Below are 27,779 nucleotides of genomic sequence, written 5' to 3'. Positions count from 1 at the left end.
CCTTGACAGTTTTCAACATGTTAACTGTCGGTTCAGTAAATATTTATATAGTTTCTGCCTTTTTCCTAAATGTTTGCAGTGCCAGCCATGGCTACATCCTCCACATCCGGCCTCCCACAAGATGATGGTCTGTGGATATTTCTTCGCAACAGAGGTGTTCCTGAGGAGAGTATTCAGAAAATGCAGCAGGATCATGTAAGTCACAGCTTCAAACGCTGTTTGTGTACTGTCATATTGTCCATTGTTTTATTATCTGCATTTGTAATTGGTTGTCCTGGAATTTAGCACAGAAGTAAATCGTCTTGAAGATAATATAGGCTAGTTTAACCTGTGTCATGTCTTTTTGTTTTTATTGCAGATTGACAGCTCGGTAGTTGGAGAAATAGATGATGCCACAATGGCTGCTTACATCCCAGCCTATGGCGACAGGATTGCCACAAGGCGTTTCTGTATGGAAAAACACAGAAGAGGTGGGGACGATACAAAAAGACTGTCCTTATTTAAAAAACTTAAAAACAAAATGGGCACAATGAGCAACAAAGACAGCGATCAAGGTTTGGAGGAGGAGAATACAGTGCAACCAACAAATATGCGTCTAAAAAGTAATAAGAGAGCCTGGAAGTCAACCAGAAAAATAGAAATAGGGTGGATACATGACAACAAACAAGTCAGAAAACGCAGTGGTGGAGGAGCCAGAGTTCTTGATATGAACAAGAATGCCACTAAAACTGAGATTCTGTCTCAAGCTAAAAAAAGTGTTTTCATCGTAAAGTCAACGATGGGAAAGTGGGAAGAGTTCAGCCACGATATAGTGAACTTCCAGGAAGCACAAGTTGATATGTCAGTGTGGGAGAATACTATGAGACACACAGATTGGGATTGTTAAGATTTTATTTGTTCACAAAGACCCTGACCAGTGTAGATGACCCAGAGGAAGGAGCTGATGCACAGACAGCTGAGCAACATGAAAACACAGCAGAATTTGGACAAGATAAACACACAATGGAAGAGGTCAAGCTGCTGACAACGGAAAGACATAACAGTGAAAATCAAATACACACAGTCCAAGGTGATGAGCAAAACACTGCCACGATGTCAGCTGTTGTCTCTACTGTAACTGTTATTGATCTTACATGTGTAATACATCAGAGGTCATTTTTGGTCCTTTGACAGGTGGACCGTTTTTAGGTGATCGTGATGATACACTCATACATGAGCCGATCCTTGCAATAGAAGAGGAACAAATAAACACCCCTACCTGCACCTCAACTCCTATTGATGCTGAGACAGCTTCTGCTAGACCGCCAAGTCCTGCCGGTGAACTTTTGCATGTGACAGTGAAACTCCAGAGTGACTCTCTTAGATGAACTGATTGCTCGGTATTTTATTTTATTTTATCCTATTTTATTTTATTTAAATGCAGTCAGCTGAAAATGAATCTTGTGATTGCTCCTCACTTTGGTTTTATTCATATTCAAAGTAAAAGTTCATTCAGTGGATATTTCAACGTGTATTAGCACCAACGTGCTGATTAACATATCTGTCTCCTAACATCCTGCTGAGAAGAGAGAAGACTTGCTTACACACTTAAGCCGTGAGAAAAGAAAAGAAAAGAAAAAAATACAAGCGCGGCGGCAGAAGTCACGAAATGGAGACATTGTAATAACTCCCGTGACATTGCAGCTGCAATACGACTGCTATGACGGTCTGAGAAATAAATGATCAGAAATAATCTGTGTTTCATTTTGATAAGTTAAAGCTTCCGAAGCTTCAAACCCATATAACACATTTGATTGACAGAGGAGGTCCCGGATCCACTCGGTGAGGTGCCGGCGAGGTGCCGGATCTTGTTCCGGCACAAATTAAGCATTGTTTAAAGCCCTTTGAGACAAACTGGTGGTAAAAACGGGCTATACTAATAAAATTGCCTTGCCTTGCCTAATCATGTGTAAACAACAGAGGAGTTGATTTACACATGAACAAGCACAGCTGCAGTGATCTAATAGAAGGACTGAGGGGAAGTGGCTCTGCTCCACCCTGATCTCACCGAGGCTGTACAAGTATCTGGTTACTTTTCCTTATGTACTTTTTTTGTACATGTAGGATTTGGTTTGAGATCATTTTACTGCACTTTAAATTATTAACTTACGGTTAGTGAAATGTATTTATATTACTGACTTATATATTTTTTGTACTTTTTGCCCTGTGGGCCCTATGCATATTATTGTTGAGTATGAAGTAGGAGACTAATCGCCTTGTGAGGAGGCTGATTGACTGAAGAGGCTTGTTTTACACACCTGTTGTAATTAGTCTGATGGTACTTATGCCACTTCTGTCACCTGTGATCTCACATTGAAAAAGACTTCGGTCAAAACGTCTGTGCTTGCCTGTCCTGTAATAAAAATTTGTGAGCATGCTGGCTTTTTCCCCCTTTTCTGTTTGTACTGTAGCCGTGCACTTCCTTAAGTTTTTATCCTTTTTTTTGGGTGAGTGCTCGCTTCTCCCTCCTTTTCTCCTTCTCCAATTTTTCCCTGTTAAAAGGGTTTTCGATGTGTCGATGTGAGGGTCTAAGGACAGAGGATGTTGTTATGATGGGATGTAAAGCCCTTTGAGACAAACTGGTGGTAAAAACGGGCTATACTAATAAAACTGCCTTGTCTCAACTCAACTCAACTCAAAGTTTATTTCTATAGCACATTTAAAAACAACCTTGGTTGCCCAAAGTGCTGCACAACATACAGGTGCTAGCAGTATAAATAAAACAACAAAATCATCAAACATAGATTAACAGAAAAATAGGGCCGTAAAAACAGTTACTAAGATAAGATAAAACAATTTAAAGCTATACTAAACATTAAACATAAAAAGTCAGGGTGTCAAGGTGAGTTAAAAGCCAGAGAGAAGAGATAAGTCTTTAAAAGTGATTTAAAAAGCTCCAGAGTTTCAGCTGCTCTGATGTGGAGGGGTAAGGTGTTCCACAATTTTGGGGCCACAACAGAAAATGCTCTGTCGCCCTTGCTCTTTAGTTTAGATCTGGGGCAAACCAGCAGTAACTGGTTGCTTGACCTCAAGGCTCTAGCTGGAGCATGATGCTTAATGAGGTCAGATAAATAGAAAGGGGCTAGACCATTTAGGCTTTTAAAAACAAACAATACAATTTTGAACTGCACCCTAAACTGGACAGGGAGCCAGTGAAGAGAGGCGAGAATGGGAGATATGTGATCACGCCGTTTTTTCCCTGTCAGCAATCGAGCTGCTGCATTCTGGACAGCCTGTAGGCGGTTCAAAGACTGCTGGTCTAGTCCAGCATACAGAGAATTACAATAGTCAAGACGACATGTGATAAATGCATGGATCGCCCTTTCAAAGTCAGGTAAGGGGAGATAGGGCTTCACCTTACTTAGTAGTCTTAACTGGAAGAAGCTAGATTTGAAGACTGAGCTTATCTGTCTGTCAAATTTAAAAGCAGAATCAAAGATAACTCCTAGGCTCCTAGCAGTAGGGCGACAGTAGGAGGCTAGTGGACCAAGAACACTATTACAGCCATCAAGAAGGTTGGAATTGCCGAATAGAATTATTTCTGTTTTTGATTTGTTAATATTCAGGAAATTTAAGGCCATCCACGTTTGAACATCATTTAGACAGTTCAACAAAGCTTGAGTGGAGGCAGAGTTATTGGTTTGGATAGGCAGGTAAATCTGCAGGTCGTCGGCAAAACAATGAAACAATATGTTATGTTGTCTAATCATGTGTAAACAACAGAAGAGTTGATTTACACATGAACGTCCACAGCTGCAGTGATCTAATAGAAGGACTGAGGGGAAGTGGCTCTGCTCCACCCTGATCTCACCAGGACAAAGAGTCTGTTCACATGAGAGCAAAAATCCTCTCTCTCTGTAAAGCTGAAAGTAAATGTTAAGTTTCTACATTTTCTACATTAGGTACAGACTTGAAGTCAACGATCTGTTGAATGTTTCCAGTCCTACACAAGTACCCATCATGTTTATATTTTAACTCCATGCTTCTTTTATTGAATATTGACTGTCAAATCATGTTGCGTTCAAGAACAAAGCTGATACCCTACCCACCAGATGTTAGTGGTCTGATGGTTGCCATGGTAACTGAAGAACCACATAGAGGAAACACTGCTGCTGAAACTGTCAAACGGCTCTTGACTGTGTGACTTCCTGAAGAACACAGAACTAACAGTCACTGTGAGTATTAGGGCGTATTCACACCAGGAAAGTCCGATAGTTCACTTGCTTTGGTGCGGACTAAATGTTTTTTTACTTGGTGCGGTTTGTATTCACATTGCATTTTTTCACAAGCGGATCAACTTTGTAAACAAAAGCACGTGTGTCCCACAGTCGCTCAGTCATTGGATAAAAATGATCAGCGTACTCAGACCAGGGTTTTTTCTGCATTATAAATTTTGAGGCGGCCGCCTGTCTGCGTTTGTACGGAGAGATCAGCTGATCCGCTGCTGTTTACTTTCTCTCCGAGCGTCTCCGCCTGCAGATGTTCAGATGAGGGAATACCTACGCTGCTCGCGTCAGGAGCAAGTTGATAACCAGCTTCGTAGTGGCCTACCGTGTTAACTCGGGCCGGGGCTTGAGGTTTTGTTAAGCTGGAACATGAACACAAAGCCTGGCGATGTTGAGCCTCCTTCGCAGTACAGGCTGGAGGAGTCTGTGTTTTGTTTTTTTCCCCCGGCCTTTATTTTGAAAGGACAGCTGGAGAGAGACGGGTAGGCTACGTGGAGATAAAGTGAGGGGGGACTGACACGCAGTCCATTATTATCTGAAGCTTTCAGGCAACATTATCACCCCTAAAAATACTATAGCCTATATGTTGGTGAGAAATGAACGAGGAGGAGGGGGAAAAAAGACGTGTAAACGGCTTATGATTTGTACCCGTTTACATGTGTAGATGTTGACACCTAGTCTGGTGCGCTAAAAAAAAAAAAGAAAAAAAGGACGGCACAGCAAAAAACAAACAAAAAAACATAATCATTCTCTCAGGATGAAGAAGTTAAAAAAAAAAAAAAAAAGATCGTTAACGGCTGTGGGTGCGTCCTCTCCAGCATCTGATAAATGTTTTCCACTGACCAGATATCAAGGAGGCAGCGTGTCTATCTGTGCTCCATGTTGACCCACGGCTCATTGTTGATCATTTCCACATTTTCTGACAACAACGGAAGCCTGTTGAATCCAAAAAGGCGCTTGGATTTTGCATTTGGTTCGGGAAAGGTTCGGTTTGCATTCACACCGTAGTACGCGAACCGCACCAGGGTTCGTTTGGGACTCTGGTGCGGATCAAACAAGTGGGCCGAGTCCCAGCTGCAGAGGTGGTCTCGGTTCACTTGTTTGATCCACACCAGAGTCCGCTGGTTTGTATTCACACCTCCCCAAAAAGTCCGCACCAGAGGAAAAGTCTGTTTCAAGCGGACCAAACGAGCCTGGTGTGAATACGCCCTTAGAAATGTTTACCTCAGGACAAACATCGTTCACAACCTTCACCACGATCCACCTTCAGCTGATGTCATAACGTGACCTGGACAGGAGGAGCTGGAGGAACTCCCACTGTTGAACTACACACTGTCTCCAAACTAATGCTGAACACAGGAAACAGGAGAAACTGACAGGTCACACATTTCACTGTAACACCAGACACTGAGTGAACACCTGAATGTTTGTGCTGATGGCTCCACGATGCTAAGGCCCTTTCACACCGGAGACGTATTTTTCGTGTGAATAATTTGCGCATCAATATTTTTTTTCATCACGGATCCTTTCAGACCGACCGCGAATGTGTCGCGGCGAAAATGCAACATAATTCTTTTATGTTGCACACACACACACTGACACACACACACACACACACACACACACACACACACACACGGGCGCATGGACACGTGCTCGGCCGCTAATGTAAACAATGTAAATAACCTTTGTCTCGGAGGAGAGAGGAGGGGGGATAGCAATAGAGTGTGTTCATACTGTCAGGACAGTGATCAGATATTGATCAGTGATCAGACAGTGAGCTGCTGTGTTGAGTAAAGTTGGTAACAGGACGACAGTGGCATAGCGACGCGAGGGATAGTTAACAGATTGAAGACATGACGTGGAGGCGAAGAACCACCTGTCGCAAAGCAAAACTTTGGAATCTAATTGTTGCATCTGTCACATAACTGACATTCAACACTGCAACAAACACTTAGTGGAACCAACAGTTCAGGTACTTACCAGAGATGAGGTTCAGAACAAGTGCTCCGTCTCTGTTCTACAGCTTCTTATATGCACACATATATATGTACATGTACACACACACAATCACGTACACACACACACACACACACACACACACACACACACACACACACACACACACACACACACACACAGCAAGTCACACCATTTCCCATAAACTTCTCTGCAAACCTGAAGTGAAACCTGAAAAGCATGATGCTTCAGGGTTACAGGGAGTCACCTGTGAACAAACTACAGGGATGGAAACAAATAAGAAGAAGTACAAGCACAAAAAGAAGAAGGAAAGTGAAAATGACTGATGTGTCAAAAAGTTCCTGTCGCAAAAGGTCATGTTCAGGACAGAAATTGTTCACGTTAGCTTACAGTTTTTCTCAATTGCTAAAACACTAAACCCTATTGTCTGAACCACTGATTGAATCAGTCTCTTTTGGCAAAACCATCAGCACTTTTCACCTGTTTAGACACAACTCACCAACACATTTTCATTGTGATGCACCTGTGTTGCATAATGCTGAGCACAGGTGGCAAAAGCCAAACACAACTAAAGCACAAGTTTCACCGGGTGAACACAACAACTCAACATTGATCATACTTGTGTCAAATGATGTGAGGGCACATATACTGTAGCTAGTTCAGGATGAAGTCCTGTGGTCTGATCCAGTAGAGAAATGATGCTGTGGCTGAGTTGTGCACTTCTCATTTCTAGATTTTTGTACTTTATTTTTACGTAGGCTTACTGTGTACAAGTACTAAATGCACAAGATTTCTGTTTGTTTTTGAACTGTACAAGTGCTACGTGTACAATGCACAGGATTTCTGTTTTTTGTACTTTTTTTTTTACTGTAGTACTATGTACAAGTGCTAAATGCACAGGTTTTTTGTTTTGCAACGTGCATTTATGGAGGAAGAGGAGGAGGTGAGAGACGACAGAGTGAAGGAAGAGAGGATGAGGGAGGGAGGGAGGGAGGGAGGGAGGGATGAACTGGGAAGAAAAAAGAAGAAGGAAGGAAAAGGGGATGAAATGGATGTGGGGAGGGAGGGAGGAGGGTGATAGAAAGGGAAGGAGAGAAGTGCTACAGTGTAAATGCACAGGTTTTTTGTTTTGCAACATGCATTTAGCTACAGTGAACGATAAACATTTATTTCTACAGCTTCATGTGCTGAGCGTTGTGTTTTTTATTTTTCTATGTAGTGTTTAGTGACTGCTCAGTAGTGGTTTTAATTTTGATTGACTCGGGGCACGATTTGACAACATAGTTCAGGTGAAAGTTTGGTTTTGCAAGAAGAGTCTGAGGTTTTGTGAATGTAGCTTGAACAGTGGGGTTTGTGTTCACAGTTTAGAGAAAAGGTGAGCAGCTTTACAGAAATGTGTCTTAGCAATCGAGAAAAACTGTTACCACGATCCATCCTTCAGCTGATACAGTATCATAACGTGATTGACAGGAGGAGCTCCCACTGTTGAACTACACACTCTTCTTCTGGACACTGTCACCAAACTAATGCTGAACACAGGAAATAAGAGAAACTGACAGGTCACACATTTCACTGCAACACCTGAACTATGGGGTCAAAGGTTATCTCAACAGAATGAACATCAATCATGTGTAAACAACAGAGGAGTTAATATAGTACACATGAACGTCCACAGCTGCAGTGATCTAATAGAAGGACTGAGGGGAAGTGGCTCTGCTCCACCCTGATCTCATTAACCCTAGAACACTAACGTTACAAAAAGTAACATCATCACTAACGCCGGGTATTTTTTACCCGATATAATATACCCATAAAAAAATATTTCTCACCAAAGTATATTAAAATACAACAATACATGGCAAATTGAAGTACACTTCCTTAATTTTCCACTGTACAATGTTTCACAAAATGAAAAAAAGGTATCATGGTGACCCTATAAAAAAATGTCCAAAATTTGTGATTTTTTTTTGTTTTTTTAACAAAAACTTCCTTAAAAAAAAAACTAATGGAGCTGGGACTTTGTCCTTCAGACCCATTTGTGGGACATTTGAGCCTTATTTGGTGGAGTAAAAAGAAAAAAGAAGAATTTTCAGCATCACCAGAAATGGTCGCCAGATTTAGATACATAAACACTAACGTCGGGTGAAATCCACCCGAACATGTGCCTGCTGAAAAAACTAGGGATGGGAGCAGGGAAACATGCATGGATCTATAATACATCCATGGTGACATGCCGACCTTCAATGACGTCAGTGAGCAGTATGAAGCTACCCAGGGAACCATGAAACTCAGACAACAGCAACATAATGAAAATTATGAAACAATAATTTCATGGGTGAAAATCACCCGACGTTAGTGGTCTAGGGTTAAGAGTCTGTTCACACGAGAGTATGAAGAGTTAAAGATAAAAAAAAAAAAGAGAATGAAGAGTCACAGCAGCAGCAGTGATGGCGTCTCCATCTCAGGATCTTCTGTGTGGAGCAACATGGAGGAGAAGCTACAGAGAAGCTCTGGGGCCTCATTTATCATTGTGGATACACCTTTTTTTTTTACACCTTTTCCCCCACTTTTCTCCGCCAAATCTGGGATCTATCAAGCCAAAACCTGACGGGGAAAAGTGCGGACATTTACACCCATTTTGACCCTGGCGTACGCCTTTTTTGAGGAACAGGAGGAATTGGCGACACCGTTGCTGAGTCAGAGAACTGCAGTGTGAGAGGGAGAGAGGAGCGGAGTACATTTAGAAGAGCACAGTAGGATTTTTTGAAGTAATTGTGGTAGTGGTGGACCGTTGATGCTGGCAATCCAACCCGCTCTATAATAACACTAGGCTCTATGTTCATTGATAAACAGAGTGGATTGAGGATTTTGCTTTTTTGCTTTTACACACTCTAGTGTGACGTCCGACAAGGATCAAACTCGCCAAGTTTAAAAACACATCGGCAGCAGCGCACACTGATCTGCAGCCTAGACTGTTATTATTCTGTCACCTGAGTTAACGAGGTGCACGTGTGTTTGGAGCTGACGAGAGAATAAAGACTGAGACAACGTAACGTTAATGGAAAATGACCTAAACCGAGTCCAGTAGAGCTGTAACTGTGTAGTGGAAGGCGTTCAAAGTAATGGTAACTATCGTGGAAATCCTGCTTATTGTTTTAACATCTAGGTGTAAAAAAAAAAAAAAAAAAAAAAGATTTTCTGGGATAAACGGGCAGATTACATGAGATTCGTCTTCTTTCTGCTCCCTTTTGTTGAGATTTGAGAGGTTTTGGTTTTTATTGTAGCTTATTAAAATGCAAGATCATTTTTCTGACTGATTTATTGCCCGTGTATCTGCTTTCGGAGAAGCGGAGAAGTTCCGCTTCTTTCCCCCGTCCTCCGCCCGTTGTCTCCGTTGTCACTTTGTAGCTGCTCCACAGAGCACATGGCTAATTAAATATGTACGTGCTGACCATATATAGTTGTATATAGGCGTTCCGGGGGCGGAGTAAGAGGTGTGTTCACGTGTGCACCATTCTTGAGTCCTGTGTGATTTATCAAAGGGAAATTGCGGAGAGTTGTGCGTACGCACAGTTTGATTGATCTGAAAAAGGTGTAAATATTTCGGGTGTACGCCATTTTTGTCTTTTCGCCGTACGCAAAACTTTAGTAGCAGTTTTACACCCTCAGTTTTACACCCTCTGTTCACACGAGAGTATGAAGAGTTAAAGATAAAAAAAAAAAAGAGAATGAAGAGTCGCAGCAGCAGCAGTGATGGCGTCTCCATCTCAGGATCTTCTCTGTGGAGCAACATGGAGGAGAAGCTACAGAGAAGCTCTGGACTCTGGATGTCACAAACTCCAAGGCTGAGATCTCCAAAGATGGAGATGTGAGCACCTCCCACTGTTCCTCCCACTTTACAAATAGAGGCCCAGTTGAGGCCTTCCCCCTTTTCCTTTGTCTCCAGACTCTGTGTGTGTGTGCTGGTGGTGCTCACCTGAGTTTGCCATGCGTGTTTGACTTCAACTCATTGTAAGTAAATCTAAACTTATTTCAACGCATTAAGGTTAAGGTCAATGTTTAAAGCAGATATCAGTGGAATGTTTTTGTTAATATAAGTCCTAAATAGTCCTATTTTCCGTCAGCAATCACTTACATGAAGTATTTCAGCCTAAACACGAGTCTCTCCGTCACTCTGCTCTGCTGTAACCCGAGGAGAAAATTTTCCTTGTGGGATACAAGTGTTATCCAATGAGGGGAGAGAACGGCATGAAGGGCTGTGTGTGCAGCCAAGGGATGCGCGTGAATGTGGTGACGTAGCACGAGGACCAATTGATGCCTGACAAGGGCGGGGGCTGCTAACTCATGGTGCGTTCAAGGAAACTCGTACTTTGTGTTTTTCCTTCCTGTGAACTCGTACCAGATCGAACTGGTACGAGTTCACGGGTCGGAAGTTACGAGTGGCCGTTATAGGGAACTTTCACAGACAACAGGACGGTAAAAACACGAGCTACGGGTTACCTGGAACGCTACCAAGTCGTAGTTGTGACTTGAAGCTGTAACTTACGGTTTCAAAAGCCTGCCTTGAACACAGCATTAGCCGAAACGGCCGTGCCGCTGTTATCTGCTTTAAGTTTCAAGTATTTTAACATGCCTAAGTTTAACGAGAATCATATGGTTTGATGTGTTTATGGATAATGAACTTAAAAGATTGATTGTATTCTAATTTAATGGTATTTCGTTGTATTTATCAGGCATGAATTACTTTGTTTCCTTTCTTTCTTTTCTTCCTTTTAGAACCATGGCACTCGGTGACACCACCCCCTCAATTCAAACGTTAAAACAAATAAACAGAGATTAAATGCAAAGCAACTTCTGTGTCCTGGTGGTTTGTGTGGCTCCAGTCTGAACCTTCACAACACTGCATCTGAATCTACTGAGTGAACACCTGAACGTTTGGGCTGATGACTCCATGATGCTTCAGGGTTACAGGACTGAAACAAAGAAGAAGTAGAAAGAAGAAACTGAAAGTGACTGATGTCTCAACACGTTTCTGTCTCCATCACTTTATTATCATGTTGCTTTATGATCAAACAGTTGCATTATGTTCTGCATTTAGCATCATGCTAACGTCTGACAACAGGCTACAGTGAGCGGTGTAGGCGGAGCTATGAGCACATCAACACACACACACACACACTGACAGCATGAGAGGAGACAGTAGAAATCTGTACAAGGTCATTAAAGGAATGGATGAAGCAACCAATATAATAATAAATTGGAAATTTAATTATAATATATTCAAATTTAAGGAGATAGCATAGTGCATGCATATATTTGCATGTATAACACTAAAACAGGGCATTTAAGGCCACGAACAAGGTAACACGTACACAGAACATCAAACAGTAAATGATTTGAGCTTTTTTTATTTTTTTAAGAGAAAATATTCAATGAACATAGAATTTATTCTTAAATATAGCATATCACCTCTTTGTATTTTTATTTATTTACATTTCACTGTGTTTTAGATTTGCTGTGTGGGGTGGATGCAGATTATTTACATTAAGGCCTATATAGAATCACTGGAATTACAGTATTGGCATATGTAGGCTTTGTGGCCCATTTCACTGCATAAGTCATGTGCCCATTTCTTGCACTCAGTGCACTGAATTGTATAAAATTATGTTTAATCACATTTAATATATATATACTGCATGTTGGGGTTGGTTTGTGTGTGCCAACCAACCCCGACATGAGTGTGCCAACCAACCCCGACCAAAACAAACCCACTTTTGTGAATATATGATGTTGCCCAGGTAACATCACTCATCAAAGACTTTCAAGTTTCATATCAAATTGAAGCTGACTCTTATCTCTACAAACTGGAAGTAACACATTTCCAATATCTTTATCCAAAGCAATTTTATAACACTTAAAGTGCGGGAGGCAATTTTTTACTTTTGGTACTAAAAAACTGATATTTTGCCCTCAGAAAAAAAGTGAGTGAGTTTCAGATGTTTTAACAAACTAGATAAGTGCAGCTCAAAAAGATGATTATTTTGATGCCACATTTGTGAGTCTGTGACCAACAGGAGGCCAGAAAACAGGGGTGTGCCAACCAACCCCTGTAGCCAACCAACCCCGGTCTCCCCTACTCACCACTACTAGCCTTTGACACAGCAGCATCCAGAGACATGTATTATGGGCCTTGGCTGGAGGATATCTACACAGTAAAAATTAAAAGAAATGTTGAAAAAAATCAAGTATGTGTAAAGGTAAAGGTAAAGGTAAAGGTACTTTATTAGTCACATATACAGCTAGTACAGTGAAATTCTTTCTCTGCATTTAACCCATCCCTGAGGAGCAGTGGGTGTGTAGGCAACATCAACTCAAGGCAGGACATAGACATAAAAGAGCTAACGTATAATGTTAGTTGACTTAAAGCCTAGCAAGAACGACAGCCTTCCTTATTAAAAAAAAAAAAAAATCACAGGCCATTTCTGCTCCGATGATTTAAATCAGCGGCCCTGAGATGTCTTCCTAATACAAATCTTGGAGGCGACGCCTTTACAAATACGGCTTTACTTCCCCGTGAGAAAAGCGACCGAGAGTTTAGCATGTCGCTGCCGGAGAAGCAGGTCCATGAAGCTGTGTGCAGTGGACGTGCACGACAGAATAAGCGTGTCATGCAGAAAGCTCTAGCTCCCAAGGAATATACTATAAAAAAACAAACAAGAAAACTTAAAATCGATAAGTCACGGACTGTAGTCCAGTAATTTTAATGTAAACAAAGTTATTGTAAAAAAAAATAAAGAAATAAAAGAAAGAAAAAAAAGTTACCATCACTCTCCCTTTCCTTTCTCATGCTGCCATACTTTAGCTAATAGATTAACTTAGCATGCGGCAAACATGTACAAACATGTACGAACATGTACGAACATGTCGACGACCCCCCCCCTCACACACACGGATAATTTGAACAGAACATAGTCACCTCCATAGTGGAAGCAGCTGAACATGAGATACACCGCTAGACCAGTCAGTTTCCTCCATTTTGTTGCCATAGAGACATACAGTATCTATGGTTGTTACAGCTTCAGTTGTGTTGTTAGTGACTGAGCTTTAATGAGTTTTTCCTTTCAGCTTTCAGAGCAAGCTAAATTATACATTAATGCAGGGGTGTAGATCCGATGCCAGGATTGGGGGGGACACAAAGGTGATTTTTTTTTTTTTTACCCATATAGAACTCATACCATGCCGCCATAAATCACAACTCCGCAAAGTCTCGGCATATCATTCAAAAAGTACTGCACAGGGAATCATTTATTGTGCTTACCTTTCTTGTTTATTTGTCCTAAACAGCCAACAGCGAGTATCACTGCTGTTATATTAGTAAATTATAATTTAAAGGGTCTCGGACATGTAATGTCTACTCGCGTTTTTATCTTTCGCCTCCCACCGACCCTCCCAGATCCCCAATTCTTCTCACCATCTTCCTTTTCCCCCAGTGTATGGAACTTTATGCACGATTAACTGATATGGATGAATATCAAAATATGAAGCCATAAGATTGAGGGGGTTGTTTTTTTAAAGCCTGCTGATGTCATCAGCGTCTGTGTAAGAAACTACCCGTTCATCTGCATCGTAGTGGAGGAGACCAGAGGTGGGATGTGGAGTCAGAAATATTTTTGTCAAACATTATTTGTTCCACCATTTCAATAATTTCTTTTTAGTTGTGAAGAATGTGAAGTCTGAAAATACATTTGTTAAATTTTGAATAGTTTGGGGTATTTTTATTGGGGGGGACAATTCATGTTTTTCAGAAATTGGGGGGGACATGTCCCCCCCGTCCCCCCCGGGATCTGCACCCATGCATTAATGGAATAGAAATGACCCAAGTTAAAACTACCAAATTCCTCGGAATATTAGTTGACGAAAGACTTGATTGGACAAATCATATAGACCTTGTTTGCAAGAGATTAACAAAGATGATGGGCATCTTAAGAAAAGTGTGCCCATTCATTCATCCTTCTGCTCATTTAATGTTATATTATAGTTTTTTATTTCCTTATTTGAACTACTGTAACATGGTCTGGGCAGCTACATCTCCTACACATCTCAAGATCATCTCACATTCAAATAGATCTGCTCCGTCAGCACCACTATTCACTAAGTATTCTCTTCTACCAATTCACACATTGAATAACTATCAGATTTGTTTGTTTATTTACAGGAACCAAGATCTCCCTATCACTTTTCAAAATTTCTTTACCTTCACTTATAATGTACATTCTCACTAGACACAGTAATAATCTTACTCTATATTTACCCTTCACCCGCACATCACACCATCAGCTTAATTTGACTTACGGTCCTATGTTTTGGAATGGACTACCTCCTTCATTAACTCATTGAGTGCCAACCACGTAATTTCTCGTTTTTCGTTCCCATGCGTTGAGTGCCAAAAACGAAATTTTTCGTTTTTTGCTTTTTTTTTAAATTATGAAAATAGACACTTTAATACACATTATATGTAAATTTGGGGACTCTACGACGAGGAGAACTGAAATAGATGACGATCAAAGTCACATGACAGCTCATGATCTGGAAGTTTTTATCATAACTCAGCTTCTGCAAACGGAGTTCTGCATGCAGATGCAGCGCAGCTGCGCCGCAGCCGCTCCGCTCTCACCCGCGAGGCTGCAGCAGCTGGGAGCTGAACCAGGAGGGTTAGCTTGACTTTTCTCAGGAGCGGAGGCACGTAGAAACAAACGGTTTGTGGCCATTTGAAGGATAAAGTTAAACCTTTCAAATGAGCTACAGTATGTGTTGGTGGCAATAATATAGAATACACTATGGCTCTAAAATAAAAAGTCAAATATGGTCTAATTTGCCGGTACACTTGACTAAAACTTTGGAAAGGAGCGCGGCACTCAATGAGTTAAGATCAATTTCTTCTTATTCACTTTTTAAAAAGCAGTTAAAAATACATCTCAACTTCTCTTGAATTTCCCACTCTTTCCTCTCTCTCTCTTTCGCTCTCTCCATATCCCACATCCTTACTTTGTCTTTTTATGAGTTCAAATAACTAATTTTTTGTATATTATCTCTATTGTCTTTATTTGTTACCGAATCACTTTGCACTTTATCTCTTTATTTTTTTCTCATTTCTGTTCATTTCTGCTCATATAACATTGATTATGTATGCACTTTATCTCTTTTTTTTAAGTTTATTTGTTAGCCATTGAAATTTGTCTTTCTGTAATTTGTTATAGGGGTGGAACCTATGTACAAGCCAACCGGCTTCGTTCCCTCCTTGCACCATTGAAATTTGTGTGCTAAATAAATAAACTAAACTAAACTAAGCTGGATCGGGACTCGGTGCTAACAGAGCAGAGGGAGCTCGACTATCGGTCAGTAAAAGTTGATTTTCTTACTGACTCTGAATCAGTTTTAATGTGTGTAGTTCTGGTGAAAACCCAGAGAGAGAATCAGAGACTTTCTACACTGAATAGAAGTGAATCGCTGAGTCACTGTGCTAACCTAGCTAGTTAGTTAGCTGATAGCTCGGCTAACACTAAGCTAACCCTCCTAACCAGAGACTTTCTACACTGAATAGAAGTTAATCGCTGAGTCACTGTGCTAACCTAGCTAGTTAGCTAGCTGATAGCTCGGCTAACACTAAGCTAACCCTCCTAACCAGAGACTATTCTACACTGAATATATCATCGCTGAGTCACTGTGCTAACCTAGCTAGTTAGTTAGCTGATAGCTCAGCTAACACTAAGCTAACCCTCCTAACCAGAGGCTATACTGAAGTGAATCGCTTAGTCACTGTGCTAACCTAGCTAGGTAGCTGATAGCTCGGCTAACACTAAGCTAACCCTCCTAACCAGAGACTATTCTATCATCGCTGAGTCACTGTGCTAACCTAGCTAGGTAGCTGATAGCTCGGCTAACACTAAGCTAACCCTCCTAACCAGAGACTATTCTACACTGAATATATCATCGCTGAGTCACTGTGCTAACCTAGCTGGCTGATAGCTTGTCTAACACTAAGCTAACCCTCCTAACCAGAGACTATTCTACACTGAAGTGAATGGGCGCATGACGTCTGTCCGACTACCCATTTCTCCGACCAGAGGACCAGAGGATCAATAACCAGAGGATCAATAACCAGAGAGCAGCTCTAGTGGTGAGTTGTGTAGAGTTTCAGGTGTTTGCAGGTGAAGTGGAGGAGGTTGTTACCATATAGGTTGTTGCCATAGAGACATACAGTATCTATGGTTGTTACAGCAACAGTTGTGTTGTTAGTTTGTCTTTAATGAGTTTTCCTTTCAGCTGGACCGGGACTCGGTGCTAACGGAGCGGAAGGAGCTCACATCGACTATCGGTCAGTAAAAGTTGATTTTCTTACTGACTCTGAATCAGTTTTAATGTGTGTAGTTCTGATGAAAACCTAGTGCGTGTGAGAAAGAACCAGAGACTTTCTACACCGAATATATCAGAGTTAAAGTGAATCGCTGAGTCACTGTGCTAACCTAGCTAGCTGATAGCTGCTAGCTCGGCTAACACTAAGCTAACCCTCCTAACCAGAGACTATTCTACACTGAAGTGAATCGCTGAGTCACTGTGCTAACCGAGCTAGCTGGCTGATAGCTCGGCTAACACTAAGCTAACCCTCCTAACCAGAGACTATTCTACACTGAATATATCATCGCTGAGTCACTGTGCTAACCTAGCTAGCTACCTCGGCTAACACTAAGCTAACCCTCAGCCAGACATGGAAACAAACAGGACATAAAGAGATAAAAACGGTTTAATAATGAACTCAGCCTCATGTCAGCAGAAAAAACTGAGGCTCATTATGGGAATGGCTAGTGGCTACGTCATCACATTCTAAAACATCACTTCCGTGTCCAATCGCAGGATATTCAGTATAGAAACAACAGGCAGAGCCAGGTTAAAAACACCGCGGGAGCTTTCATTCATGAATAAATAAACATATATATTCATGTAGCCTATATGAATTCAATGCACAATATAGCATTTTTTTTTTTTACCATAGCCTAAAAAAGAAAAAAAAAAGAGAGAGAGAGAGAGAGAGAAGATGAACGTAACGTGGGACGAAAGTAACAAAGCGATTTTCTCCGAGCACATAATGTACGTCTAACTTTGTCAGCATGTACATCATGTATAACCTAACAGAAACAAATCTTGAGGTTATACGTCTGACTTTGACCGAGTTACATTCAAGAACCAGCTGTTTTCAATGACTGAAAGTGATTTCAACTCGGTGATTTACTTCGGTCGATCAGCTGTGTTTACCGTTTCAGGTGTCATAGATGGTTAGACAGATGAATTAGTCCAACACATCCTAAAGTTTGACTTGTCAGAGTTTTTCAGTAGAAGCAGCTCAGGTTTAAGTGTCGGGAGTCACTGTGGGGACGAAGGAAACAGCTGTAAAGTTAACCTCGTCCCTCTCTTTTATACAGTCTATGGTCCCTCTGCACATTAATGAACCTGTCTGTCACCGTGCCGACCGCGGTCACCGTGATATGTTAACGTTACAGGCAGTGCTTAATTTGTAAATCATAAGGTGCCGGAACGCAAAGTACACATGACAGCTCGGGGATGACGAGACGGGCAGAGGTCCCGGAACTTATGCGGCGCACGTCGGGGGGGGGGACATGCCACGCTGTGGGACACAAGCCTCAATTTCAAATAATAGGCTATCCATGTTATGACGTTTACTTGAAATTATTTTAGGCACAGGCAAATGCCCACATCACCACAGGCGGTGCTTTACAGTCAGGAATTTTCTCAACAGCTCTAACTTGTAAAAAAAAAAAGAGCTTATAAAAAAATCACACAAATCTTCCTATTATTCAAAGACTGGCACGGCGACCTATTAATAGACAGTAGTTCAGTTGTGCAGCAAAACCTGAATTTTCCATAAGAAGCCAGGGGTAATAAGTCTGCTTCACCTTGAACTGAGCTGCTGTCCAAACAGTTGTGCATCTCATCCCTGACCTGTCGCTGGACGTCCCACACTACTCTCACTGCGCTCTCCTCTTCTTCTGAATCTCCCTGCTGTAAGCGGGCTGATGCCAGGGTTCCCGCCTGTTGCTCCGGCCAGTGTTGCCCACAGTTTCAAATTAATTACGTCCGCCACGAATAGATTTTTCGGCAATATCGTTCCGTTCATTCATCTCTGCATTACGCTCTTTCGCCGTTATTGGCACACACACACACACACACACACACACACACACACACACACACACACACACACAGAGAAACAGACCGAGAGGGGGGAGAGAGAGAAAGAGGAAAGGACGAGTGCAGCAGTGCACAGCGCGGTAAAAGCGAAACTATATACGGCCCGGTCAGTGCGTCAACTTCAACAGATCTCCGACTCTTTCAAATGACTTTAAATCTTAATAAACAACATGGATTTATGGGGATCTGTTCTGTAAATTAATTTAAGTAGCCTACCGGAACACAGGGAGGCCAAAATTAAGAGGTGCCGGATCTTGTTCCGGCAGGATCCGGCTCAAATTAACCCCTGGTTACAGGATTAATTAAAACACACAACGTAAACAATGCGACCGTATACGTGTAACTACCGGAGGAGGCAGAGACCAGTGGGTCGCGGTGGTCCAGTCACGGAGGTAAACGTTAGTTAGCTGGTAGCTAGCGCTAAGCGTTAGCTCATATAACGTCTCTATGTAACTTATAAATGATTGTGTGTGTGTGTGCGTGTGCGTGCGTGTTTTGGGGGGACAGCAATGAAGAACATGCATTGCTTGCATGCGTTAGCAGCAGGGGTTGGGTTGGACACGGAAGTGATTCGTGACGTCACACTAGCCATTCCCATAGGATTTATTTATATACAAGTAGTAGCCTAGTGTTGTAGTACAGACCACCCAAGGACCACCTTCCGCGTTCAAAAAACTGCAATCCCCTCGGATTCCTCTGGGGGCTGGTGTCAGAAGGGAGCATTCCCCATAGACCCCCATGTTAAAATCGCCGACTTTACATCCTCAGTAAACATGTTAACTCTTTGACTGCCAGCCATTCTCACAGCAGCTTCCTCCAGCTTGCCAGGCATTTTCCAGCTTTTTGACTGATTTCCGTAGACCCACCATAATATTATGTACTGTTACTACATACACATTCAACCCATCAAAGGAAAGATGAGGGTCTCTAGTTTCCAGCAAAAAAACCTGTTTGTTTCTATCTTGTTCCAGTCTTGTGAAATTGGCGGTTGAATATAGGTTACTTTAGCCCAAAATGCCATTTTGGCACCAAAATCTTGAGAAAAAGAGGTTTTTGTGTCGGCTGTCATTTTCAGGTGAACCAGTACAATTGGCTCCTTTATATTTTGCTTTAGTGATGCCTCAACATCTGTACAGTTGTTCTCTTGTAAACAACAACTAAATCAACACTGACAAATGACTTTTGATGACAATAGACAAAATATTTAGCTACTGACACACACTACTGCAGCCTCTTTTTTTCTTTTCTTTGAGTTACAACTTTTTCTTTTCTTTTTTTTAGTGTGTGCGTACGTGACGTGTGCGTGTGCATACGTGTGCGTGTGTGTGTGCGTGCGTGTGTGTGTGTCTGTGTGTGTGTGTGCGCGCGCGCGCGGATCAGTTCGACAGGTTTTTGTAGCCGAAACACGGTGCTTTAGATCAGATCCAGCTTCCTCTGGTCAGCAGGCAGCGGCCTCACTCTCTCTGTCTCACACACACATCTACACACACACACACAGCCTACAGCTCTGGCTGACGCCCCCTGAACTCAGCCACAGACATGTGCGCTCACAACAGACAGACACCATAGCTCTCCTCGTCACGTTCTCCGGCGCCGTCCGTTCCTCATCCACACTAGATCGTAGGATTTTCAAGCTGCTATCTGAGTGATTTCTCGCAAAATCTGGCGACTTTCCAAACGCTCTTGATGACTAAGGACGAGCGATCAACGGGGTTGTTGTTACTAACGTTTGTGCTTTGTATCACGGAGCTGCACGGAGCTTCGACGAGCTGCCGAGCCACCATGAGCCCCGCCGCCGCCCCCTAAGCTCTCACCGGCGGCCAGAGTGTCACGGAGCGGCGCCGCTGCAGTCAGACACCCGCTCCGCTCCGTGAGGGGGAAAAACACGCTATAGTTTTTATATCTCTCAATCCAAATGTGTTTTTCTGCACTTTATTTTGATGATACAAGTCTGATCTTCACAGAGGAGTAGGGCAAGACATTCAACATGGCGTTGCCATTAAAAAAACGCTAAGACGAGTTATCTCGTCTTTGGCAGACTACGCTTGGATTCGCTAAGACGAGATAACTCGTCTTTGGCAGTCAAAGAGTTAAAAGCCTGGTGTCAGAACGTTTTTTCGTCTCAATCGATAGTTTCTACCCCCGCACACACTCTGAGGGGGGTGAATTTTTTTTTAACTCTACAGTTTTACTGTTATTAGGTTAAAATTCTGGCCAATTAGGGCGCGGAAACGTTGAGTGACAGGTCCGAGCAGCTCCGTGGACAGCTGCTTCAAGGCCAGTGGGCGGGTTCTCGGCCGGCCAATCCAACATGGCGCTGTTCAGGCCGCCATGTTGGAGTCACAAAAACGACTCCCCAAAACCAATGGGTGACGTCACGGACGCTACGTCCATTCTTTTTACAGTCTATGAGACCACCTAATAAAAAGCATGATAAAAGCTGAGGACTGGTTGTACTGGCAGCGAATGCTTTGCCTACTCTAGCTGCTGTTTCATGTTTTCAACACCACATATATAATTTAGAGAAATTTTAAATTGGGAAAAGCTTTATTACAAATGTAACATAACAGAACATTAACTTCTTATAACCTTTATTTGGCTCTCACATTCCCCTTCACAGTCTATGGCCTCATCTTTTTATTAGGGTTTTCAATAACATATAGCAAAGCACAGTACAAATACAAGAGTATTTCTGATACAAGCATGTGTAGCTATATATCGCCGCTGTCCGATGAAAACCACATTTTTTTTGGATTTTGAGTTTTTTCGACAGAGTGATCAGCTGTCCCTCTGTAAACAGTAAGTGTTGGATATCAAAATGACCAATGAAAAGATGTGAAATCACGCCATCTAATTTTCACGTATCTCCATTTGATGTCAGAGCTGTCAATCAAGGCGCGTATCTCCAACTGTTTTGTCGCGCAACCTTTTTTTTTTTTCAACAAACCTCTCCCTCTCTGAAGCAACAGCAGTGGCTCAGAACAATGTCAAGGTACAGTAACAACGATGGTTATTGTTTGTGTTGTCGACTGTTTTCAACTTAACTCTAGCTGACATTTATTACCAATTGATTGTATTTCGTTCAGACAAATTAACGCCACTCAGTATCTTCATCGACAGCTTAGCTGACGGACGTAATAACTTTATACTGGTAGCCACCATAGCTCACCATATAGTCCATGAGCCAAGACCCCAAAATTGGCCTCCCGCAATCGAACGGGTGGGCAATTTCTAGTTTGTTTTTTTGACTTGGTAGACATCTCTAGTGAACAGTTTGGCATGATAACCATTGCAAACAGGTAGCTTAGTGGTGGTTATCATGTGTTGAATAGGTGGACCGGTAGAGTGGAAACTTGAAAACTGTGTATAGTGCTTGTTCGGTATTATGCTGTTTGTTGACCACTCAGTGCCTAAATCACTTCAAGGATGTTTTTCCCTTTTATCAAGACCCTACTGTAATAATAATAGACTCACCTCAGGAATATGTGAATGAAAATGTGATAAAAATTAGAACATAGGCCTACACATGAAATAGCCAACGTTTTTAGAGTGTTTTACTTTTCATGCAATAACAAGAACAAACAAATATTTGTTTACACAATTAAAATCAACTAAAGAGCTTGCTCCTTCTGTCACAAATAATGTGGAGCATACTGCCAGTGCAGTATTTCAAGTGTCCCTCTGTCAATGACCTACGCCTGGCCAACAGCCTGAACGAGTTCTACTGCCGCTTTGAAAGACAATGGGACAGACCTGATATCCCCCACACCTCCAACCACCAGCCATCGATCAGCAACAGCTCCTCCACACCTCGATCACCTACACAGCCCCACACCCAAGTGCCACCCTCCCCCACACCTCTCACACCTCTCTCCATCATAGAAATCAAATCAAATCAAAGAAGGAGAGGTGAAGAGACTGTTTAAACGGCTGAACCCGTGCAAAGCTGCAGGCCGTTTTCCTACTAACATCAGCGGGTCGACGCAGGTTTTTTAAATGCGGGTCGACCCGCTAACAATCGGCATTTGGCTCCTTTCCCATTGACCAAAATGAGCCGGGTCTGTCTGTCTAACCCCCGCATAAACCAGTCGCCCCGCTTTCATTCGCAGTGCGAGAAACACCGTGTCATGCCCCAGCCGCCAGCCACGGAGGACAGCGAGTCTGCCGCGGCCGCCTGATGATGGACGTCCGCGGCACAACATGTCAGTTAAACAGACTGTCGCTTCTTTTTTTTCAATCTTTTTTGGTAAGTGTTCTTTGATCTTCAAATCCCAGTCTTGAATGCAAGCAGAGCTTTGTTTTGGTAGCCTACGTGAGACGCGACTGGTGCGATGATGTGGCATCACGTAACGCCCAATGTCATCACATAAATTAGCGGGTTGAGCCGGGTCTGGTGTTCCCGCTGCAAGCCGATCAGAGCCGAGCCGATTGAAGGCGATTTTAACCCGCGTCGCTTGCCGATAGGGCTGGACGATTATTGCAAAAATCATAATCACGATTATTTTGGTCAATATTGAAATCACGATTATGCAGGGGGGGGACTATGCAGGATTTATAGCTTGACCATGCTACATTATTACCTTAAATAAACAGTGCCAATGTGTGTTTAAGGTTTTTAAGTTTATAATTTTAAACATTTATTCAAAATGTATTTAAAACTTTTTTTTTTTAAGTTTTATGATCCAGCAGCAGAAACTATAGGCTACAGGATGTTTAGCTTAACTTTTCTACATTTTTACCTTGAATACACAGATTTGGAGTAATTGTCATGGTTTAACTTATTAAGAGGGAGAATGGAGGCTCTCTGCTTCCGTGTGTGTCGCTTATTGCGTCTCTGGGATGAAATCCAGGAGGAGGAGGAGGAGGAGGAGGAGGAGGAGGGTTGTTGTTGTGCGGCCGCTTTGAGGAGACGAGCGAGTGTTTTAAATGATTATTTCCCGTTCATTCGTCCTGAGCGGTGGCCGCTGCTCTCTCTTCACTGGCGCTGATTTTTAAACGCCGCCGTCAACACATGAGTGGACTCGTCCACAGCATTAACTGAGAGAGGAGTGCAGTGCAGGCGCGGGGGCGGAAGCGCGCATGTGTGTTTTTCAGAATAAAACACCAATAGACAAAAAAAATAATCGTTTTTCTTCGATTACAGTGTTTTTATGATCGTGAGAAGCCAAAATCGTAATCACGATCAAAATTCGATTAATCGTCCAGCCCTACTTGCCGAGTCATTTGACGCAGGTCGACGGGGGGGCATACATCAGTCCGACTGAAAAGTCCGACAGCTCATTTCTCCGACTACCCATTCTACAGTGTTAAGGTTAGGTTTAGGGTAAGGTTGAGGGTTAGGGCTACTTAAGTCGGAGAAATGGGAGGTCGGACTAATGGACTCAAAAATAAAGAAATGTATGGTCGGAGAAATGGGTAATCAGACAGACGTCCCGGGTTGACGCGGGTCGGTGCGTTTGTGGGTTTAAACGGGTTTTTTGGCCAGTGGGAAAGGGGTATAAGTCTCCCCCTCCACCCTGAAGCACTGAGCCAATCAGCTGTCTCCGGTGTTCACACACATTTTTAACACCTCACTGGAGAACTGTCATGTGCCAGCTTGCTTCAAGGCCTCAGCCATTGTTCGAGTTCCCAAAAAGACAAGGCTCACAGGCCTTAATGACTACAGACCCGTTGCTCTGACTTCTGTGGTCATGAAGACTTTTGAGTGTCTCGTCTTGACCCACCTTAAGGACATTACAGCTCACCTACAGAGCCAACAGATCTGTAGATGATGCTGTAAACATGGCCCTCCACTAGCACCTGGACTTCCCAGGATCCTACGCCAGGAAACAGTTTGTGGACTTCAGCTCTGCCTTCAATACGATCATCCCAGCTCTGCTCCGTGACAAGCTCTCCCAGCTTAATGTGCCTGACTCCATGTGCAGGTGGATTACGGACTTCCTGACTGACAGACGGTAGTTCATGAGGCTGGGGAAGCATGTCTCTGACACCCGGACCATCAGCACTGGATCCCCCCAAGGTTGCGTCCTTTCTCCTCTGCTGTTCTCCCTGTACACCAACAGCTGCACATCTGGACACCAGTCTGTCAAGCTCCTGAAATTTGCTGACACCACCCTCATCTGCCTCATTTCTGATGGGGACGTGTCGGCCTACAGCAGCGAGACGGACCGTCTGGTGTCATGGTGCAGCATGAACAACCTGGAGCCCAACGCTCTGAAGACAGTGGAGATGATAGTGGACTTCAGAAAGGACCAAGCTGCCCTCCCCCTGTCATCCTCTGTGACTCTACAGCGACCCTGGTTGAGTCCTTCTTCTTCCTGGGCACCACCATCTCCCAGGAGCTCAAATGGGAGCAGAACATCAGCTCCCTCACCAAGAAGCCTCAGCAGAGGATAGGCTATACCTCCTGCTGCAGCTGAAGAAGTTTCACCTCCCTGTGAAGATGCTGGTGAACTTCTACACTGCCACCACTGAATCCATCCTCACATCCTCCATGTCAGTCTGGTGTGCTGCAGCTACAGCCAGAGACAAGGCCAAACTGCAGCGTGTCATTCACTCTGCCCAGAGGGTGATCGGCTGCAGCCTCCCATCTCTTCAAGAGCTGTACATCTCCAGGACCAGAGCCAGAATAGCTGCTGACCCCTCTTACCCTGGACACAAACTCCTCCAGCCCCTCCCCTCTGGCAAAAGGCTCCGGTCCATCCGGACCAGGACCTCACGCCACAAGAACAGTTTCTTCCTCTCTGCAGTCAGCCTAATGAACAATGCCCCAGTTCCCCCTAAATAACCCTAAACCTATGGATGTAATATGCTATAATGTTAATGTCATCTTTACTCACTACATCTTAGCCTTCTTAACCTTGGATGTATATATAAACCATTAAAAATGTTCCCTGTATAATGTGATTTCACAAAAGTCCTCTGCTACTTCCTGCTAACAGCAAAATTAAAGCCGATTTTCCCCCTCGCTCCCTCATGCACCCAGTGGAATTAGCGCCAACTAGTGGTGCAAACAAATATTATCTGCAGGGCCTTTCTGCAACTGCAAAGGCACTCTAAATCATCAGTAGTGGCACACAAATTATGAAACACCGGAGAATGGCCATAATTGGTGTATATGGCATTTTTATGGTCAAAATAGTGAATGCATGATAAATATTGTTAAGCTACTCTTGTGCGAAGGTTATCATACCAATTAATAATCTGGACATATATAGGAATAATAAAATAGCAACAAGAATTCGCCCACCCTTTCGATTGCGATTGGTGGTCTGGCTCATGGACTAATAGACTAACGTTAGCTACCTGGCTTGCTAGCCGGCAAATAAACTTGGTTGATAACAGCTTTGGTTTTATTATGAGATTCACTCAAACATGTTTTTCACCATCAAACTCGAGTAACGATAGCCTATCTATAATATTGCTGTCATGAACGTGACCGTAAAATGCCTTAAAGGTATAGTACGTAGGAATTCCCCCCATCTAGCGGTGCGGTTGCATACGTATTCTTGATGTTGCATTCAGGTGAAATGGGGCAGACGTCAGACAGACAACAGACGCTGCATGTAACAGGATAAACAAGCGTCTATGTAAACAAGTGGTCCGCCAGCACGAGGCAAAACAATACAGGCGTGACAATATGTTGTCATGGTGATGTCGTATTGTTTACCTGACCCACGTTTTACCGTCTTTCCAAGGGGGCAGTTGTCGTTCTGAGAAGTGAAGCTCACTTCCGCGTTCAAAAAGCTGCAATCCCCTGGGCTGTCGCTGGGGGCTGGCTCCAGAAGGGAGCAACTCCAATTGAGCCCCATGTTAAAATAGCCGATTTTACAGCTTTAAAAAACATATTTACAGCCTGGTACATTTCATTTTTTTGGTCTCAACCGATAGTTTCTACCCCCGCACACACTCTGAGGGGGGTGAATTTTTTTTAAACTCTACCGTTTTACTGTTATTAGGTTTAAAGTTCTGGCCAATTAGGGCGCAGAACCGTTGAGTGACAGGTCCGGCGACCGCTGCTACGAGGCCAGTGGGCGGGTTCTCGGCCGGCCAACGGCCGCACCGCTCCAAATATGGCAAGTAGAATCCAACATGGCGCGGCTCAAACCCCCGTAGTAGCGGCACAAAACAGACTCCCCCAAACCAATGGGGGACGTCACGGACGCTACGTCCATTCTTTTTACAGTCTGTGCGTCTTTCTCTGGAGTAAAATGACATCCGGTTGGTTTGCTGACGGCCGTCTGCCTGACTGCACCTGAATGCAACACCAGTGCCTCCGTCCTTCCTCACACTACACAGTGGTGACAGTTTTAACAGGCCGTTTCCGTGGTTACCTACGGTCACGATGCAACATGGCCGCCTCGGTTCGGTGCGTCGCCCACTTCTGTATTTGTAACGACTTGTAACAACTCATTCTAAGGAACCAGAAAGCTTTCATTTGGATGCAGCTGTGATTCACCTTCAGTCAAATACGGATTTATGAAAGACAGGTTTGATTTTTTGCTAATAAAAAGCCAAATAAGTTACATACTGGGGCTTTAATCATTGAGTGAAAATCCTGGTGTTTTCTTTCTAGCAGTAGCGTGCTAGCTCGCGTCAGTCTATTATATAACTGCTTCAGAATAATTATGCCATCATTGACCGAGATAAATGTATTGGCGTCTGTGGTCGAGTATTTTAAACGTTGTGTACTATGTGTAGCGCACGCAATTGTTTTCTTATGTGTTTTTCTCCCTCCTCTTAGGATGTCTGTCTCATTTAAGGAGACGTGTGAGTTGGTCAACATTAGTTATGATAGGGCACTTGAGGCAAACGTGAGGGTCGGCAGTGAGGAAGGTTTGTTGCAGAGCATCAAAGTCAACATTGTATTCAGTGTACTAAACCTGGTTCTCTTTATTGTTCTTAGACTTATCTGAAAGTGACTCTGGCCAAGATGAAGAGGATACACCTGCCAATGAGGGTTGGTGGCTTATCATTATCATCATATTACACACTTTACTTCCAACTGCCCATGTTTGTTTTGTTTAGGATATTAATTAAGCTCAAAGTCTGTCTCAGAGCTAGTTCTAGGGAAGAGATAATTAAGTACAAAGCAACTGAGGTTTTCAAAAAAAAAAAAATTGCCTGTCAAATCAACCGATTCCAACTCAATTCTGAATATTGTGAACATTGCATTCAGTGTATTAACTGTGTTTTTATGCTGTCCTTATTGTTCTTAGATTTGCTTGAAGATAATTCTGGTGATGACCCGGAGTACTTACCAGCAAATGA

The 27,779-nt window shown here is 43.0% G+C and overlaps 1 pseudogene across 1 annotated transcript; it reads left to right on the top strand.

The window, feature by feature from the left end:
- Positions 1–12: 12 nt before the first annotated feature.
- On the top strand, positions 13–27,737 carry LOC146969670 (uncharacterized; annotated as a pseudogene). Its single transcript, XR_015038034.1, has 3 exons — positions 13–195; positions 359–1,379; positions 27,728–27,737. The product of XR_015038034.1 is annotated as an uncharacterized LOC146969670 (transcript).
- Positions 27,738–27,779: the final 42 nt, after the last annotated feature.

This window comes from Trachurus japonicus, chromosome 17, assembly GCF_045865225.1.
Source record: "Trachurus japonicus isolate A0001 chromosome 17, Traja_1.0".
NCBI classification, from domain to species: Eukaryota; Metazoa; Chordata; class Actinopteri; order Carangiformes; family Carangidae; genus Trachurus; species Trachurus japonicus.
This window is presented reverse-complemented; position numbering and strand designations above follow the sequence as displayed.